The sequence below is a fragment of the Accipiter gentilis genome, chromosome Z, assembly GCF_929443795.1.
Source record: "Accipiter gentilis chromosome Z, bAccGen1.1, whole genome shotgun sequence".
Lineage (NCBI taxonomy): Eukaryota > Metazoa > Chordata > Aves > Accipitriformes > Accipitridae > Astur > Astur gentilis.
This window is the reverse complement of record NC_064919.1, coordinates 17,111,531-17,129,643: the sequence shown is the minus strand read 5'-3', so window position 1 is coordinate 17,129,643 and position 18,113 is coordinate 17,111,531.

Genomic DNA, 18,113 nt, shown 5'->3' with positions numbered 1-18,113 from the left:
AAAACAGTAAGGCATTGAAATAATATGAAATTTTCTCTAATTTTCCATGAAACTAGTGTGCAGTATAGTTGTGTAATATCATTCTGATGAATCCAGCTACTTATTTTCATCTGCCATGAGATTTTTTGTCTGCAATCTGCCACTAAGTAATTCCTTTCCTAAAATCTTCACTCCTTGAGGTCCAGTACTTCCTTTTTCCAGCAGACAAGATTCCTCTTAGAATGAATGAAAGCATGTTTAGGCATATTTTAAAAAAATGTCCTAGTAATATTTCCCTTGCCTTGAAAAACCCCCTGTTTTCATTTAGCTTGCTATGCTCACGAGGAAGTCCTCACTTCTTGAGGAAAGATCAAATGATGCTCATAATCAGCTTGTCTTCCCTTCCTATTTTTGTTAGCAAATCTCAGTCATGATGGACTCCTGTTAGTAACCTCATATCCTTGTTCCTGTGTAAAAAAAACATGGCATGGAAGAGGCTTATCTTTCACACAGAAAACTGGAATATGCCATTGTGGTACATCTAACCAGAAGCAGCTGAATTAGTAAACTGCTATATGATAAAGAGCACCCAATTTTAGATATTTCTCTCCAATAAAGTTATGAACCAAATAAGAGAACCCAGGTGATAAAAGTAATTTTCAAATGTAGAAGGATAAACTGAACACTTTGTGTCTAAAGAAAAGCGGAAACATAGATACTTCATTGATTAACAGGACAATTGCCTCAAGCAGAAAAGAAATTACCCATCTTCCATGCACGTGAAGGATAGGGTAAGAATTATCAGCTGCAGAAAAAGATACAGAGATTTAAAATGTGCATTAGGACAGCTTTCCTAATGGTAGATAATAAAGCACTCAAATAAATGGTCTGAGGATGATATGGAGTTTCTCTAATTGTAACTTAGACAAAATCAGTCACAAATTAAATCAATGTTGCTGAGTTTGTCTTATGCAAAGAGCTAGGCTAAATGATCTTTACACTTCCATTTCAATGTTATCATTCTGTGACAGTAAATGTCATAAGTGAGGATCACATTTTTAATAAGTAAATGCATACCCTCTGTGCAGTGTCAGCTTATGTGACTGCAGTGAAAAATGTTATTTCTGGTTTTTTTACCAACACCAATTAATTACAGTTTTTAGAAAGGGTGGTTTATGGTGGACTCATGTAGTTTAGAAAGACAGAGACAATTGGTTTGGGATTAAAGTTTATGGCTGGGTTTTTGCATCTATCTGGTGCTGATTTGTAATCATAAACCAGCAAATGATAAAACCATCTGGAATGTGTTAATATTCCAGATTATATTAACACTCTTACTATATTGCCAGTGTTGCTCACCTGCTACCAGGACCAGAAAGACTTGAAGTACTGGTGATCTTATGTTCTGCAATTCTTTCGTTCTGGGACTGTTCTGACTTTCATGACCATTGATTTTGTAGAAGAAAATACTTATGGACCTAGCCAAACAATAGTCACCAGTTTGCATTTCAGAAGTACAGTACTGAAGAGCACACTTCTTATCATGAGTTTAATTTGTAGACTTCTTTTTAATTGCTTAAACAAACTCAGTGAATGAATTAACTGGCACTCCTCCACACCACTTGAAATATGATTAGTTTATCATTCACCTTAGATTAGATTAGACTAGATTAGATGAGATTAGTTTGCTCTGATGCTGAGATTAGGACAAATGGCTAGTCTCACTAAATTCTGTTTTGTTCAATGAAACCTTAATTTTATATTGAGACATAGCACTTAACAAGAATGCTGCCATAGGACACTGGCAATAAACATTGCTTCATTAACATGAAGTTGTGTGTACGGTGCTGTCAGTGTGTGCTGTCAAGAAACAGAGTGATTATTAGCATTCTACTAGAAATCACATTTATTTTGATATAATTGAATTCTCTTGTCCTGCACTTCAGCTTCACAGTGGATAATTAGACACTGAGACTCACAATTTAAATAACTTTTTAAATGTATGTGCTGTGCTTGCTTTTTATTTGCTGGGTGACATTTCTATTAGAGCCCTAACTTTCTCTAGTAGTCAGATTTTTTTCAACTTAAGAGTCAAATTGTTACAATTAATGTCCAATTATATACACAGCAAAACTGTCAAACAGTGTGGGATTGAATCACAAGTCAAGTTATGCAATAAGGCTAATGGTTCAGAAGCGTGAAGCAAGATCTTTGGTTTTACTTGTACTAAAGCAGTAAGACTGTGCAAGACAGAAAACTTATTATCACCCAAAGGCAGGAGATGCTCTGAGATAACTGCTTGTGAATGGGGTGAAGTTGTGGCTAGTCAGGGTATCAATGACCTAGACTGCACGCACATTGCCTTGCACAAATATTCTACTTGATATGTGGGCTGGAGCATGAGATCTGAAGCAAAAAGGTTATGCCAAAATTTCTTGTTGGGAGGAATAAAACATTTGCTGTCATCAGGCACTTGCTAGACAGTTTAAAACACAAAATAAAAGACAGCTGACACCTGCTCTGACTTTGCCAGTCTCCTTTCTCTCTTCTAGCAGAATTCAGAGCCATTTTCACTGTGTAAGGTTTCCCTTTATTCTTGGAAACTAAGCATTTGCTCCTTTCATTAGTGAGGCTTTTCCTAAAACTTTTCCACCAAGCTTTCTGTATCCAACTTTCTGTATCCAACTTTCTGTACTGTACTTCTATTTAATATTGGAGCAAAAATAGTTGTAATAACTTTTCTATAAGCCTTCTGCTCATTTTTTCTGCAGTGCTGTTGATAGCAAAAACTTGAACAAACTTAGAAAAAAACCCCACACCTTAGGCAGTTTTTCTTATCCCTCATTTTCATATCCAATATTTCTATCTACACTAAGTAGTTTTCTTCTACAATGTCAGATGAAAATTATCATAGTTGTATACCTGCTGAGTTAAATACAGTACACTACAAATGAAGTATTTAGTGTTTGAGAATATTTATATTTCCTACTTTTTTCATTTTAAGGAAAGAAGACTATTCTTCCCAAATATGACTAATATTGATCAGTTTTCATACTTCCATAGCCTGGGGACATTTTACAAAAAATATAATAACTTCATACTGCATAGGCAAGTGAAAAGGACATATTTGTTAAGATTAGTGTAGATCAGATGAGACCAGCCGCTGCTGAGAGAACACAAAGTTATTGGGATCCTTTGAAATTCTCATTGACTGGATTTGGAAAAAACCCAGCATTTGTTGTTTACAACAGGAGCAGCTGGAAGCTTGAAAATCTCGTCTTTCATTTGTATGCTTTAGGCCTTTTTTTAAACAGAGAATTTACTCTGGCTTTGTTAAAGTAACCTCAGGGCTTATCTACATGGGTATGCTTGTGAGGAATAAGCTAGGATATGAATTTTTAAGTGTCACAGCTGGTTCCCACAGAGAGGATGCTCTAGGATGTAAGTGCCTTGCTGTAGTTAAGGTTCATCTATGAGCAGAAGAACCGTTTCTTTCTGCATTCTGCACCTATGAAGTCAATTCCTTCTGAAAAGTTCCTGTTCTTTGAATTTTTCTTTATTTCTCAGCTAATGAAATTGGTTTGTTATCTCTCCCTACAAACTTTTTTTCATTATTATCTAGAATATTTCAGGTGCAACTACAACACTATGTTAGTATTACACCAAGCTGGTTTTGACTTCTGAGACAGCTTGTGCGCTTCTGCTTTTATATATTGTGTGTTAAAAAAAATTATTTCCCCCAGGTGTGATAAAGAAATTACTAACTCCAGACTAAAGCTCTTTTAAATTCTATTTCTTGAATATATCTGCCTGCTTAGTACTGACCCCTGAAGTAAAGAAAGTATCACAGAGCAAACTGATCGAATGTTCCCAGTTCTGTTTCTGCAGAGTTTAATGGAAATTGTGACATTCACAATTGTCAATTGTGTACTCAGCTCCTTTAGCTGGGACATACACCTTTATTTTTAAAGTGGAAGCAGATGTCAACTTTCTGTATTTTCACTGTGAATTTGCTAGGTGGTGGGACATGAAGGTGTAGTAGGAAATTTATGGAAATTTATCAGTATGTTAACTGTTCATTTTTGTTATTCCCCTCATCACTTCAATGTAGATGTAAACAAACCCCTACAATCTCTCTCTCTCCCTCTCCAGTGGGTAAGCTTGCAAAACATACAAAACACTGAACTCCCTATGTAAAAAACATATTTGCTTTGTGCAACAGGCAGCACTTTTGTCTTCATTATTTTCTCTACTTAATAGGATTTTTCCACTTCATGTGTGGATTAACTTTGCTGTGTAGTCTTGCAGATGCCCAGTTTTTGGGCAATGTACCAGACAAGGTAGAAATGTGCTGCCTCATGTTGGATCACTGGGACTGTGAGAAACTTATGCTTGTGTGGCAGCATGATGGCAACTCCAGATAAAAAAGTAGCAGACTTGGTTGATGTAAAGCTCCTTCTTTTTCTTTATTGGCTTAACTTTATTTGCCATGACACCTTCAAGTGATGGAAACAAACTGAAAAAACACTCTGTGCTAACGAGGAGGAGAGCAGAAAAAAAGGACACACGCTTGCTTGGGCAAGGGAAAATGATTAGAACCAAATAACTATCTGCACTTATAACATGCTAGGTGGTCATTTATATAATTGCAAAGACTGTACTGTAAAAGCGACTTGCCCAACCCATACCCCCACTCCCCAAAGAAATGTTAGACTTTATACGTCTATTCTGTATTAACATTGTAAGCAACAATAACTGAAATTTTTCATTTATTCAGCATAGCAGAAGTTTTAGAACATGTTGTTTTTGATAGGTAAAGGCTAGATCTGGTAGAGAAAGGGGCTTTATCACTGCTAAGGATATATTTTAAAGAATTAAAGAAGGAAAATAAATTAATTTCTTTTTTCTTTTTTTTTTTTTTTTTTTTTTTTTTTTGTTCACATACTGAATTAAATTATTTAAAAAGCAGAGTACATGAATACTTTTTCTCCATTCAGTGAGGAATCTTTAAGGATATGTGAGAGGAGAGTGTTTGCTCCTTTAAGGGTATCTGGACAAGGACCTTTTAAAATGCAATAAGGGATAATAAGAAGGAGGAAGCCAGAGACAAAATATGTAGAGACACAGACCTGACAAAACAAACATGGAGAAAATTACAAGAAACAAACCTAACTACTCACACTAGTTGATGGGCTATCAAGAAACTAGAGGTGTCACTTCCAGGAAGATGAACATGGACTTTGCAATGGGTAAGACTGTAAACCAGAACGGGGAGGGGTGCGGGAATCAACAGAGCTGTACAAACCCATGGGGGACATGCATGGGAAGGGGAGCAGGGAGGAACAAAGCAAGGGCAGGCAGAGAAGGTATAAAAGGGGCTGTCTGTCTGTAAAACAGGGCTGGTCAGTACACGTGTCTAGCTGAGCTCTGCGCCTGACTACCGCAGCCTGTCTCATCTTCTTAGATCTTCCCTCACCCAGCTGTCTGCTTATTCTCACTTTCTGTCCTCTGTGTGTGTGCTGCAAGGGGCAAGTGCCAGCTACTTGTGTGAGGGGACAGGGTGCCAGCTCCTGGAGTCAGACTGCATGTGGGTGCCCCAGCCCGTGGTGTCAGCTATGGCAGTGAGTGGGGTCTCAGTGGCAGCTGCTGTAGCAAGTGGGGGTCTTTAACATCCAGCCATAGGGTGGGAAAGGCGTGTGTGCCGAAAACCAGCTACTGGGGGAGGACCAGCACGAGTGGGGTGAGTGAGGGGCTCAGCACTGGTGGGTGCCAGCAGCTGGAGCAGGACCATGGTTTGCAGCCCCTGTGCAGGGCGGGGGGCATCTGTTTCTTTCTCAGTCCTAGCGTGCATGGGGAGCATGTGTGTATACTTGCTAGTAAACTTCAAGGTGGACCAGCTGGGATGAGTCTGTGAGCGCTGCATATGTGCAGCAAACATAGAGCTGGAGCAGCTGGCAGTTGCTACACAGCTTCGTTACCATTTGAACCTGCAACCAGGAAAGTGGCAGCTGTGTGCCACAGCCCGGGCAGAGGCCCCAGGTCCCTGGGGCACTGCATTGGGCTGCAGTGGCTGGGCAGGGGAGAGCCCCGTGTTGGAGCAGCTGGAGCAGGGGGCCACACTCCCAACATCCCGTAACAGCATCTTGGTAATTTCTACCTCTTTTCAAATTGCTAAACTCCACAGAAACTCATGTAAACCCCTTCGTTGTATACCATTCCTCAGTTTACTTGGGACACAAGTTTTTGATAACGTGGCTTCCGTTGCAGAGTGAGGTGTGGTAAGCAGTTTAAAGCTGCTATTACCCAATACACTAAATCAGAAGAAGAAGTAAACATTTACTTTTACTTGCTGTAAATATCTGTATTATGAGGTGTGGGTGGGTGACAGATTTAAATTACTGTTGATGACCATCTCCATGACCTTTTGTAATAATACAAATATTTTTCTCAAAGCTTACCTGAACAGGTAGCTGATGAAGAAAGTCCCAGTTTATCTTTCTTTGTCGTGAAGCATTATAACGGCTAATTCAAAGAATTATTCCCCTGGTAGCTACCAGCTATTTGAATTAGTTACAGCCAAATGACTTTACAGTTACTCTAAAATATGACAAACTGAAAAGATATGCCCAAAGGATCTTTCATACAAATGTGCACAGGGCAAGTTTTCCTTGTCTGTTTTGATAACTCTCTAGAAACGAGGCACTATTGGTTAAGAGAGAGATGTAAAAGTTTGAATGTTCAGGACTAACATACTTACCATTTTGAGTTAATAGAGAGGTCAGAGAAGATCTGGTGAAAGATAAGATGAATACATTCTTAAGAAACCAACAAAGAAACTGACCCCAACTTTATTCAGCTAGAAAAAGCATGAAAATGCCTACACATGTTGTGCCATAATGAAAGGTGGCTTTTGTGGTCTAATCTTGAAATTCGGGAACTAATTTCTGACAGCTGTTCATTCAAATATTTGAACAAACAAGGATTCATTATTTGCATTATTTCCTCCCTCAGTATGGTGACATTTCTTGTCTTTCTTTCCCAATGCTTCATTTTCTTAGGATTTCATCCTTGTTCTCTTCCACAAACACAGCAACAGCCAACTCCCATTGCTGGTTCATCTACCAAGGCATAATTACGCTTTCAGTGCTTAGCAAATAGTACCCTTGTGCTGCTGCTTTTCCTCTGCTGCATTTTCAGCTTTTACAACTGTGAATATGCTGGGGAGAGGCACGGTAATGACAGCCAGGGGAGCTCCATGTTCATTTGTTGCAAGTCGTCTTCTTTGCAATGCTTGTGCACACCCACAGAGAGTCTTCTGTCTGCAGGAACCAGAAACGTATCACACGTCTTTGAACCACACAGGTGCCAGTGAGGGCTGCTAGTGCTGGGCAACTGCTGAGGTAGATTTCTGCCCAGAAACAGACTGGAGCTTCCAATTTTTTATCGCAGAGAGCTTTGATTGACTTGCTATCAGCAGTTATCATTCTGAGCTAGCTTTGGAGCAGCACCTGATGCACAAAAAATTATAATAGCCTTCTGGAGAACTAATCTTTCACAATCCATTCCACTTTATTCACTTTAAAAACCCATCCCCAATCACTGGAGAGCACATGGCTAATTCTGCAAACAAACCTAAAGGCTTAATCAAAACTAAGTGATTCAGCAACAACAGAAAATAAGCTTTGCAGGTTCTACTGCTTCACTCTGAAATTGCTGCCTGTGCTTTTTGTTGGGGGAAAAAAAAAAAAATCACTTATTTTAGATATGAAAGTTGTATCTTTTCTTAATCATGCAGTGTGGCACAACCTGTTAGGGTGTGTGATAAAAGCTCTCTGCACACCTGCACAGGAGCACAATGGCTACAAGGAACCCAAATTATGGAATCAGAGGAAGGGACAACCTGTCTGGGCCCCTCCCAGCCTCAGTCCCATAGTTTCAGCATGAAGCCCAACAAGACTGAGATTGAGGGGTAGCTACAGGGTAAACAGAGTATCTGAGCCCAGCTGCTGGGGACATCCACCTTATATCTACATATACACCTACATGTTCCCCATTAACAGATGTCTATCCTTCACAGCCAGAGAGGGGAGCAGGATGGGGCCACTGGAGTTCTCTGGATTTGTGTGGCTGCTCTGTGTGTTTGCCTGTGCTGATCCATGTGGCCAGCTGTGTATACACATGTGGAATATATGTGTGTTTGTATGCATGTGCCCACTGGTAATGCATGCTCTTACTTGCTGCTGGTCAGACCTGGGTGCATGGACCTGCAGCAGCTTTGCCTCTGTCAGGCTGCTGCACACACCCTCTAGCTTCCAAAAAAATCAATTATGATCAAAGATGCATATTCTCTCATCTCTTCTCTCTCCTTGGTTTGCTCAGTGTTCAGATTTTTCTGTCTTGATATGATCAAAATATGCTCAGCAGTTACCTATTTTTCCTGTGCTATCTCCATCTCAGTTTCCAAATCAAACTTTTCAGTGTTTTTTAAAGAAGGCTCAAACTGCATATAATTCCTTAAATAATTTTTGCTTTCTTTTTACTTGTTGTAGACTAACCTTTCCAAGAACAGTTGATGAGGAAGAATTCGTTTTGGTCCACTGAAGATCCAAACTGTACACTAAGCTGCTGAAAGAAAATGATGTTGATGTGCTGGTAGGATGATGAGGTGGAGAACGTGAACAACACTTCAAGGTTACAATGATCCCTTGACTGCCTTTCTCTTTCCTAGGCTTTGACCTTTGCTCCCCAGCACCTTTTATCTTGCACTAAAGCAATCTCTCACCTCAAGCACATTTAAAATGGAGTGAAATGGCCTAGACAGCCATTATTACAGCTGAAAATTTTCACTTCATGCTTTAACAGTCTTTTTCATAGAAATGCTTTTCAAATACAATTAACACAAAACTGCGTTTCAGGCCTGTCCATGCCATTTTTCCACTTATTTTCCCTTCGTTCCACTGTACCACAACAGTCTCCACCCAAGCCTGCTCTCTTACTTCTTTACGCCTGGGATTTCTTAGGGACTAGGTGACCTGGGGCTTATGCTTTCCTTTATGCCTTTGTCATTAAGTTACACTAGTACAAGCAACTATTCTTAGCCAAATGACGCTAGCCCAGGAAGTTTTAAACAGGCATTTCTTGTATTTTTTTTCCTCTTCTATTGTAAAGACCTGTAGTCTTACTAGAACAAGTCTGTAGTGATGCAGAGCACAATCACACAACAGCACATTGATGTATATCTACAGCTACAAAAAAACAAATTGGTATTTAGCTCTTTTAAAAGTACGGGTGAACTGCTTGATTTAACACAACCTAGCATCACAGATTTCAAGCATTTATTATTGTCTTCAGCTCCTCCACCACTCCTTGTTTAGTTTTGATGGATTGTCTGTTACATTATAATTTCTTCAAACCCAGATCCATTTTGCTTGTGTGCTAAAATTATGTTGCATAATAGAAACCTCAATTGTTGCATTTATTGTCATTCAAATAAAATTGACAGGATAAACACATCTGAATCTAGGCAGAAAATATATTTTATAGTTCATCACAAGAAATTAGATTTCATGTTCTCTTGTATAATAAAGAGTTTATGCCATTTTGGTAAGTTTAGTTTAAACCCTAACTGGCTGGTCCAAGACTCAATGTAAATATGCAGTTTTAAAAATGCTGTATTTACTTAGTTTGTGTCCTTTCAAAATCTTGAGAAAAAGAGGAAATATATAAGCCTTTTTTTTCTTATTATATTAACAGATTATTACATTGACAGATTATTACATCTAACACAATATAACATAATGTAATATAATATTTTAATATTTTTATTTTCTATTTTGGTTTGGCTCATGTTTTCTTTTTTTTGTTATTATTCAGTCAAGTTGTAGATGTAAACATTGTTTTCTTTCACTACAAGAAGCTGTAGGCAAATTTGGAGCTCTCCATGATTTAGTAATGATGTTCAGTGATTCCTTCTTTAGTTAAGCTCTACAGGATAAGAAATAAATGTTGTTTTCTTCATTAGTCCTTTTGTAGAGATGATTGATGGGGGAAAGCTGCTCTTTATGAAATTTGAACTATGGAACTATGGAAATGTATAACTTGGGGGAGACGGAGAGAGGGACAGCCCCTGAGCACAATTTATTTATAAGAAGAAAACTATACTAAGGAACTGATATAACCATGAAAGCTGTGGAGCACAGAAGTTAAAATGGGACAAGTATTCCCTGTGCATTCCCATAACGGTTGTTCATTTAAGAACTGGGGAAATATGCTGCAACTAATATTTTCCTGACATTTTCATAATCAATTCTGTAATCTATATCTTCTAATTCTACAGACTTTATTAATTGGTAGCTTGCTGCTCAGGGAGTGCTGAGTGGCATAAAACAGGTTAACTTAGGTGACTTACAGAAGAAAGAAAGGCAACAAATATAAATTCTATCAATTTTACTGGGACTTGTACTTCTCCTCTACAGTTCATAAGTGAGCAGTGATCTGTAAAAACAGTTTCAGATGAATAGGTTTGGAAATCCAGATTTCTCATCCAAATGCTACAGGAACGCTGCAGTCAAATTTGGTCTTAAGGGTAATTGATATTTACAATCCAATGGAGAGTGTGTGGGTGTTTTAGAAACCTAATTATTACTTGTTGCTATTGTATCCTAAAAATTTTGACAGGGAAATGGAGAGCAAGAATCTATAAATGAAATAGCGTGACATATTTTCTGCCCATAGGATGAAAAAAAAAATACAAAAATACATGTCTTTGAGAAAGAAGTTAGAAAGAGACCTGAACTGGTAAGACCCCTCTGAATGAAAGTCTTTATTCCTCAGCTGCCTCTTCTGTAAAATTGATATGATGATCTATGAAAGAAGCTTGGGAAGTGCAGCTCTTTTTGCAAAGAACAGCTTTTAAACTGGAGACTTACTGGAACTGGATATTCATCCTCTCTTCAGATTGAATTTGCCCTCTCCATTCAAGATACTAATTCTCCACATCAGTACAATTGTGAAATAATTATGTTACATGTGACGAAGTGCTGGGATGCTTTGAATGCTGGGATGCATGCTAGAGCTGAGCAATTTGGACAGATAATTCTCCCTTCCCACTAGGGGGAGAGGCTTTGACCAAAATACTGTAACCACCCCTCTGTGTGGAAATACATTAATCATATACAAGGTACTGATGTTATTTTTCTCCACGCCCTGTGGTCTGACAGATGAGCAATGCTTCTGTCACTCCAGTATGATCGGCATGCTGGTCCCACATATCCCTCAGGAACATACTTAGATCAAGGCAGAGGTCTATAGGACTAAAATAAGGTGCTTGTTTTGCATAAGAAATCTGTCTGTCAGAAAAAGGGCTGGGTATGTAGGCCAGTAAAATGTGGTACACAGAGGAAAAGACACATTCTGCATACTTTACCTCATTTTTACCTCATAGTGAAGTATAAGTATGACTTTTAGAGATTCTTTTTACAGAGTCTGTGTGGTACTTTGCTTTGCTGTCACTTGCCAGAAAAGTGAATTGCTGTGCCCCTCGCGTGGCTCTGAAAATGAATGTTTTTCATGTGCTGGAGGAGATGTTATGGGTTCAGCACTGATTTGGGGACATTGCGTCCTACTGGCCCATGTAGGAAGAAGGGATTTGAGATCTGGGAGTGAGTTTAAGAGACCAGGTAAAACTTAAAAATGCTATTTAGACACAGGGGACTTGTCTCATAAGAAATACCTCCATCTAAATATAGCAGCCTTCGGAGTCACTAAACCAAAGCTGTGACCACTTCTCTCCAGACCAGAGAGTTGTACTACTGAGTTATAAATGCTCTTATATTGATGATTTGTGTGTGTGTGTGTGTGCGTGTTGACACTTTTAGAAAAGAAGCTCGTATGTGTATGTTTGTATTTTTCCAGTTGTATATACTGAAAAGCTGAGGAACATCTAGAATAAATTACTTGCCTGAGGTTACTCAGGGAACTGGCAATACAGGGGATAAAGAACCTCTTTACTATTTTACCGGTAAGACTATGCTATGTCCCTGTACACTTCACACAGTCACACTGCAGTCTTTTCCAAACTACCACATTTCAACTGTAACTGTTGCTGATGATGGGGAATGGCTGAATTTGGGGAACATCCTAACTTGTTCACCTCACATTACTTTTCTAAGAGGCTAATGCAATGTGCTGAACTGGTGAATTTGGAGTGTAATCACTTTTAACTTATGGTTTAAATTATGGTGTTTCGTCACCTGACAATGAGAAACACAGCAGAACCAATTTGAAAGGCAAATGTCTGAATGTCTATCGTGGTAGCAATGGTTACATGTCTGATCTTATTTGTGGCCCCCAGGAATTTTGGTGGCATTTAGAAATGCGTTTGTATTTAATGTGAGCTTCAAAGTGCATGTTGGAACAGAGCAAATAAACTGTTTGTAGGTAAACCAGTTGTTGAAACCAGAAATGGTTTTGATTTCTTGTTAAACGTAGACTTTGTATGTGAGTTCAAACATGTCCCTGAAAATCTCTGCCTTAGCTCCTCCTTTCTCCTAGTCCTCTGACATATATATTTGCATCCCGAGCTTTTGAGGTAAAAGAACAAGACTTACCATTAAAAGCTGTCCTACCGTACATTAAGTGGTATTTCTGGAGCTTACGGTGATGCAAGCAAAAACCAACTGCGGTAGGCAAAACAGCTACAACAAAAAATGCTTACGTTGTGAATGTTGACTGGCAGCAGATAATTGTGTGTGTATGAATATCTGAGTGAGTAAGTGTATGAGATAACAAAGCAGGGTAAAAGCTCTGATCCTGCTGGTCCTTAAATAAGCCCCAGTAGGCAGATAGACTACGGGTGCACTTGAGCACTTAAGCTTTGTGAGAAGATGGAGTGAGGAAAAGAGTGGATTACGTCGGCACTGCAATGCTTTCTTATTTGTCCACAGTTAAGAGCGGAACTGCATTAAGACTGCTCCAAGCTGACAGTCCTTGCAGGGTAGCAACTGGGTACAAGAGAAAATGCACAAAGCCTAAACAGATATGGTATCAAGTCATACTGACTCAGGATAAGCATACTGTAATGGTGAAATAAGGATGGATTTGCTGTGGCTCTCAGGAAATCCATCTGAATTCCAATTTAGGCTGGCTGGGTGCCTGTTGGATATTAGATGACTGTTCCCATACCTTTACAGAATTTTGAAGATACAGGCCAGGCACAATATCAAGGAAAGCTGGCTAACGACAACGCTACCATGGTGCCAGAAATTAGTGACCCAAATTTTATTTTATGTTTGTCAGTGAAATGTCTTGTGGCTGACCCACAGCTTTAAAAGTTTGCCAGTGATCCACAAGTTACTGTAGGAAGTTTACTATCACAAAGATGGAGGAGCATCACAGTGGTGGCTTTCAGCTGGCTAAACACAATGACCCTGGGATATGTGAGATACACTGCTAGCCTCTAGTTGCCACCAGGGAAGTACACGTCTCCCAGCTACTACTGCTACCAGTCTCATAAGACTGTCAGAAACAGCAATGAAGGCAAGACCTTTATATAAACTAAACTTCTGAGCAGTATTTAATTCCTGCAGAAAGAATGAATAGTGCTCCCTCCCCCAAAGCAAGCTGGCTCTATGTTCATGAATATCATACAGCTGACTGGGGTAATGGCCTTAAAGAAAATAGAAAGCTGGTGCTCTACCAGTTTTTTACTATAATGTGTTCATTTTCTCTCAAGTTCTTGCAGTGCTGCATATGTTAAGGTATTTTACCATAATGGGCTTCTCCATGCCTGTGCAATACTAGAGGCACTTAAAACACAAGCGTGGGTTGTCAGGGCTGCTCCTAGTAGACACTGCTCTGTGTTCGGTCCTTTGGGAAAAAACAATCAACTGACAGCTTCTGCAATCAGAATCCTCCTTCCCACCCCTGGTGAGTGAGTCTGAATGCTGACTTAGAACTGTTTGCAGTCGGACTTTCCCAAGTAGTTCTGAGTGTCTGACAAATCAGACCAGACCTCTTGCAAATAACATTGCTGGAGAATATGGATGGTGCTGTCACAAACAGTCAGAAACATATCTGCTCACCTGGAATTCCCAACCAACAGAGATGCCAGTCTGTGGGTTTGCAGAACTTCATCTTGAACTGTGTGGTGCTTTATATGTATACTGCTGTAATAAGACTTTGGTGATAAATTTGTAAAGCAGTAATAGATATCTACTTTTTCATATGTTAGCCTTTTTGCTTTAATGGAACAATTAATAAAAACCAACAGGTAAACCATCATTTACACTGTAAAACAGACAAAACCATTTTTTAGTATAAGTGATTGTGATTGTGTACATGAAAAGCAAGGAAAAGGTTCTTAGGCCTACGGCTTAAATGAAATGAAATAATATGGAGGGTATGCCATCATGTTGTTTGCTTATTCATTCTACAGTGTGCCCCTGCAGTTCATCAAATTGCACATTGAGAACTCCCCAGTTGGTTTGTATCAGCTGATTGCCTGACCCTGTCACACCATAGTTCAAATTTTAATTAGTGCTGGAGTTGAGAATAGCATTGTAATCTGCATTTAGTAAGCTATCTCCCCAAAAAGCTGTAATCAGTTTGATTTCTACACCACTTCTGCTACATATTAGCAGCTAAAGGAAGTATTTAGCAAATCCATCATACTTAGCAAAGTTCGTTTTAATCAAATTTGACAAAACCAAGATAATCTTGAGAGTCTGGAAAGGTGAAACTAGGGGGAGCAAATTACCTTGCCTGGAGGAGTTACAACTTGATCACTAAGCCACAAAGCCTGCATGAGGGTAGGCCCAGGTGCTTAGCAATAAGCTTGCTTTGCATCTGCAACAGAAAGCACACTGGTCAGACAGCTCAGCACAACCAGCTGATCACACAGTGACACAATCTCACATCTAGAGCAGGGTAGGGAATCTTAGGCAATTTTAAATACTCATTAAAGCAAATCACTGTGTCCACAGACAAACAGGATCCCCAATATTTGGTTGCAAGGTCTGTTCCCTGTGCTGCAATTGTAATTATCTGATGGTTGTGTGGTATGCCAAGAGCAGAAATGTAATTGTGTCATTCTCCGATATTCATTCTCATCCGGCCTGCAGGTCTGTACTGCAGGTGCTTTTCTCTGCTTGTCAAAGCCTTCCACTCTCTACCTATACGAAATTACATCAGCAATTTTCAACTTCTAGCTACAACTGTGGCTCTGAATTACTTTCACGTGATGTGACCATAATAACCTCTTCAGGCAGTGTGAACCTCTGCCGTTACAAAACTTCTCTTGCATTTCTAGGGATTAGCACTAGATGGCAGTGCTCTGGTGACTAAAATTTTAATTCCCTTTCTGAAATAAAACACCAACGAGGATTAAGAACAGCTTCAGGATTCATGGGGGTGGGGATTATTGCCGTTACTGGTAAATTTCTGGAGGCAGTGAACTACTGTGCCAGGGAAACAGCTGATCCTTACTAAATACCCATTATAAAATCTGAGAGAGCATTGACTTCTTAGGCTACCTTGGAGTTTGCATTTTACTGGGGAGGGGGACATAACAAAATACACAGGAGAGTGAGCAGTGGACGTGTATGGGCAGGATGGGAAGCAAAGAAGAAGCAGAGCAACTTAGAAAGCTTTGCTCTTCATCTTACCCTCAAAAAGGGTATAAACTGTACTACTGCTGAGTGGCACTGAAAGGGAAGGTAGGCTTTTGGGGCAAGAGTAGGCTTTTGAGAGATGGCAGTTTCCCAAAGACCTCCTATTTTGTTCCTACCACCCCATGTAAGTTGTGTTTACACACCTGCCAATGCAGTATCACAATGCTTTCTTTCACAAAGTGGTTATTTCCCTTCTTGGTCTGTTCGTACATATCATGTAAGTGATGGGTTTATGCATACTGTATTAAGTGATGGCTTCATGTGGATCTTCCCAGAAGGCATTTGAAACCTGCCTGCTCTCCTGAAAAAGGTGATTTTACAGTCATTGGACATGATTTTAATTTCCAACTCCAGTGTCAGTGGTTTCACAGTTCACTAGCATGGATCTCTAATACAACATAAAATACAAGGATTAAACTCATGAAAACCAAGGCATTTCTGTCTCTGTTTTCCTTGGAAACAACATCATCTTCTAGACAGTTGTCTTCTTCACTGTGTGCAAAGGAATCTTTTCATTGAGACAGACATTTCTTAAACTGAGCTGTTGAAAAAAAAAAAAAAAGAGAAGTAAATCCTATTAGCCAACTCAGTAGTCTGCTCAGAGAGCTGCCCAGGTCCCACTCACCATGGAGAGTTACAGACAGTTATTTCCCCCTCCTGTTTCAAATGACACTGAAGCAAAGAAGAAACTTTCACTGAGTCCACTTTGCTATATCCCAAAACCATTTGGGGTACTGGTGTCCTGGACTTGGTGACAGACGCAAACTTGTAGTTAAATATTCCAGCACATCTAAGGGCAGGACAGTCAAGTAAGCACTACAGAGTATTTTATTAAATCAGAGAAGAAAAAGAAACAATAAAAAGAAAATAATATTTGCAAAAGGATTTTATTAATGCTGTAAATTGTATTCACACAAGCACTCAAGAGCTCTCTAAGTAAAATGGAAAACATTCTTTTCTCTTTTACTGACAGATAACTTTTAATTTTTTATGACTGGGCATTGAGATCAATATCAGCAAGCTTTATGTCCCTTGCTTTGCATGTTAGAAAAATAGAAAGCCAGGAGGTAAACTGTTCCTCTAAATTGCATTTTTGTTGGCAGTTTATTTTATGTTTCTGTAATTTTATTAAAACCACTTATATACATCTGACATGATTCCACACACAGAGTCTGTAAAATGAGCTATTTAAGCTGCAATGGTTTGCTGTATAAACATATTTATCAGGGCTAAATAGCCAGTCAGCATGTGTGTTGTAGAGAAATGGTAACAAAAGAAGTACGTGTATCTCCTTTCATTTGGCATTTTCCTGTATTTTAATCAAATCATACTTTTTAAACTGGTATCATTGTTCAGTCAAAAGCTCCACAGTCGTAGTGAAATCCTTTCAATGCCATTGTTAAGATTAGGAATAAGCGGCTTTCCTTCTACACCAGCACATACACATAGCTGAGTACAGAGCAACCACTGAAAATGTCTTCAGGCAGTCACTTAGGAGTCAGAGTTCAAAGGAGAAATACATTTACTCTAGAAATTTCATGCCTTCCTTTTAGTTACCTGTGTTCAGGACTAAAAAAGTCACTCTTTTTTCTTTCTGCAGCAACACAGGATCAGCAAACTCCAGCTCCTGCAAAGACTCAATTCTGATGCGTAGTCTCCTTGACTAAAAATGCTAGTGGTCATTTCACTTGTGACACTATGTGTACACCTGAACAAGCAGCATAATGATAGGACAAGAAGCAAGGGACACAAGTCATGGCATGGGGATTTCCAATAAGATATATGGAAAATCTTTTTCAGTGTGAGGGTGGCTGAACACTTACATAGATGCCTAGAGTGGCTGGGAAGTCTCCATCCTTAGAGATATTCAAAACTCAGCTCAACAAGGTCCTGAATAATCTGATCTGACTGGTCATGCCACGAGCAGTGGTTTGGACTAGGTGACTCCCAAAGGTGGCTTCCCACTTAAATTAATCTCTGATTCTATAAGTCTAACTGGAAAACAGCAGGGGGAAAAAGGGAGAAACGTTTCAACTTTATGTCTGTGTGTGAAATAAGTAATTTGGGAATCTCATACTGTCCTGTAGTGAAAATAAATTCTCTCTTAATGTTGAAGCACCATATTGAGCTTCTATTTTATTTAATTCTATTTCATATTTTAGACTCCTCAGTGGTTGGCTATTCCCAACCCAACTTAATTTCTTTTTAGTTATCTTGTTCCATCTGATTGCCTTTCAGACTTCCCTACAGATGGTGGTACGTCCTCTTCTCCTGATGACTCTTCTTTGATGTCTGTGTTCATGTGTTTTGAAACAGCATAATCATTCATGAAGCTCAAGTCAGCAGACTTTAATCTCCCTCTGAAGAACGCTGCATAGAGTCGACGATATAAGCTAAGGTCTCTTATTTCTGTGAACATGTCTGAATATAAGTATTTTTCTTTAGCACTAACAAGACCTACAAAAG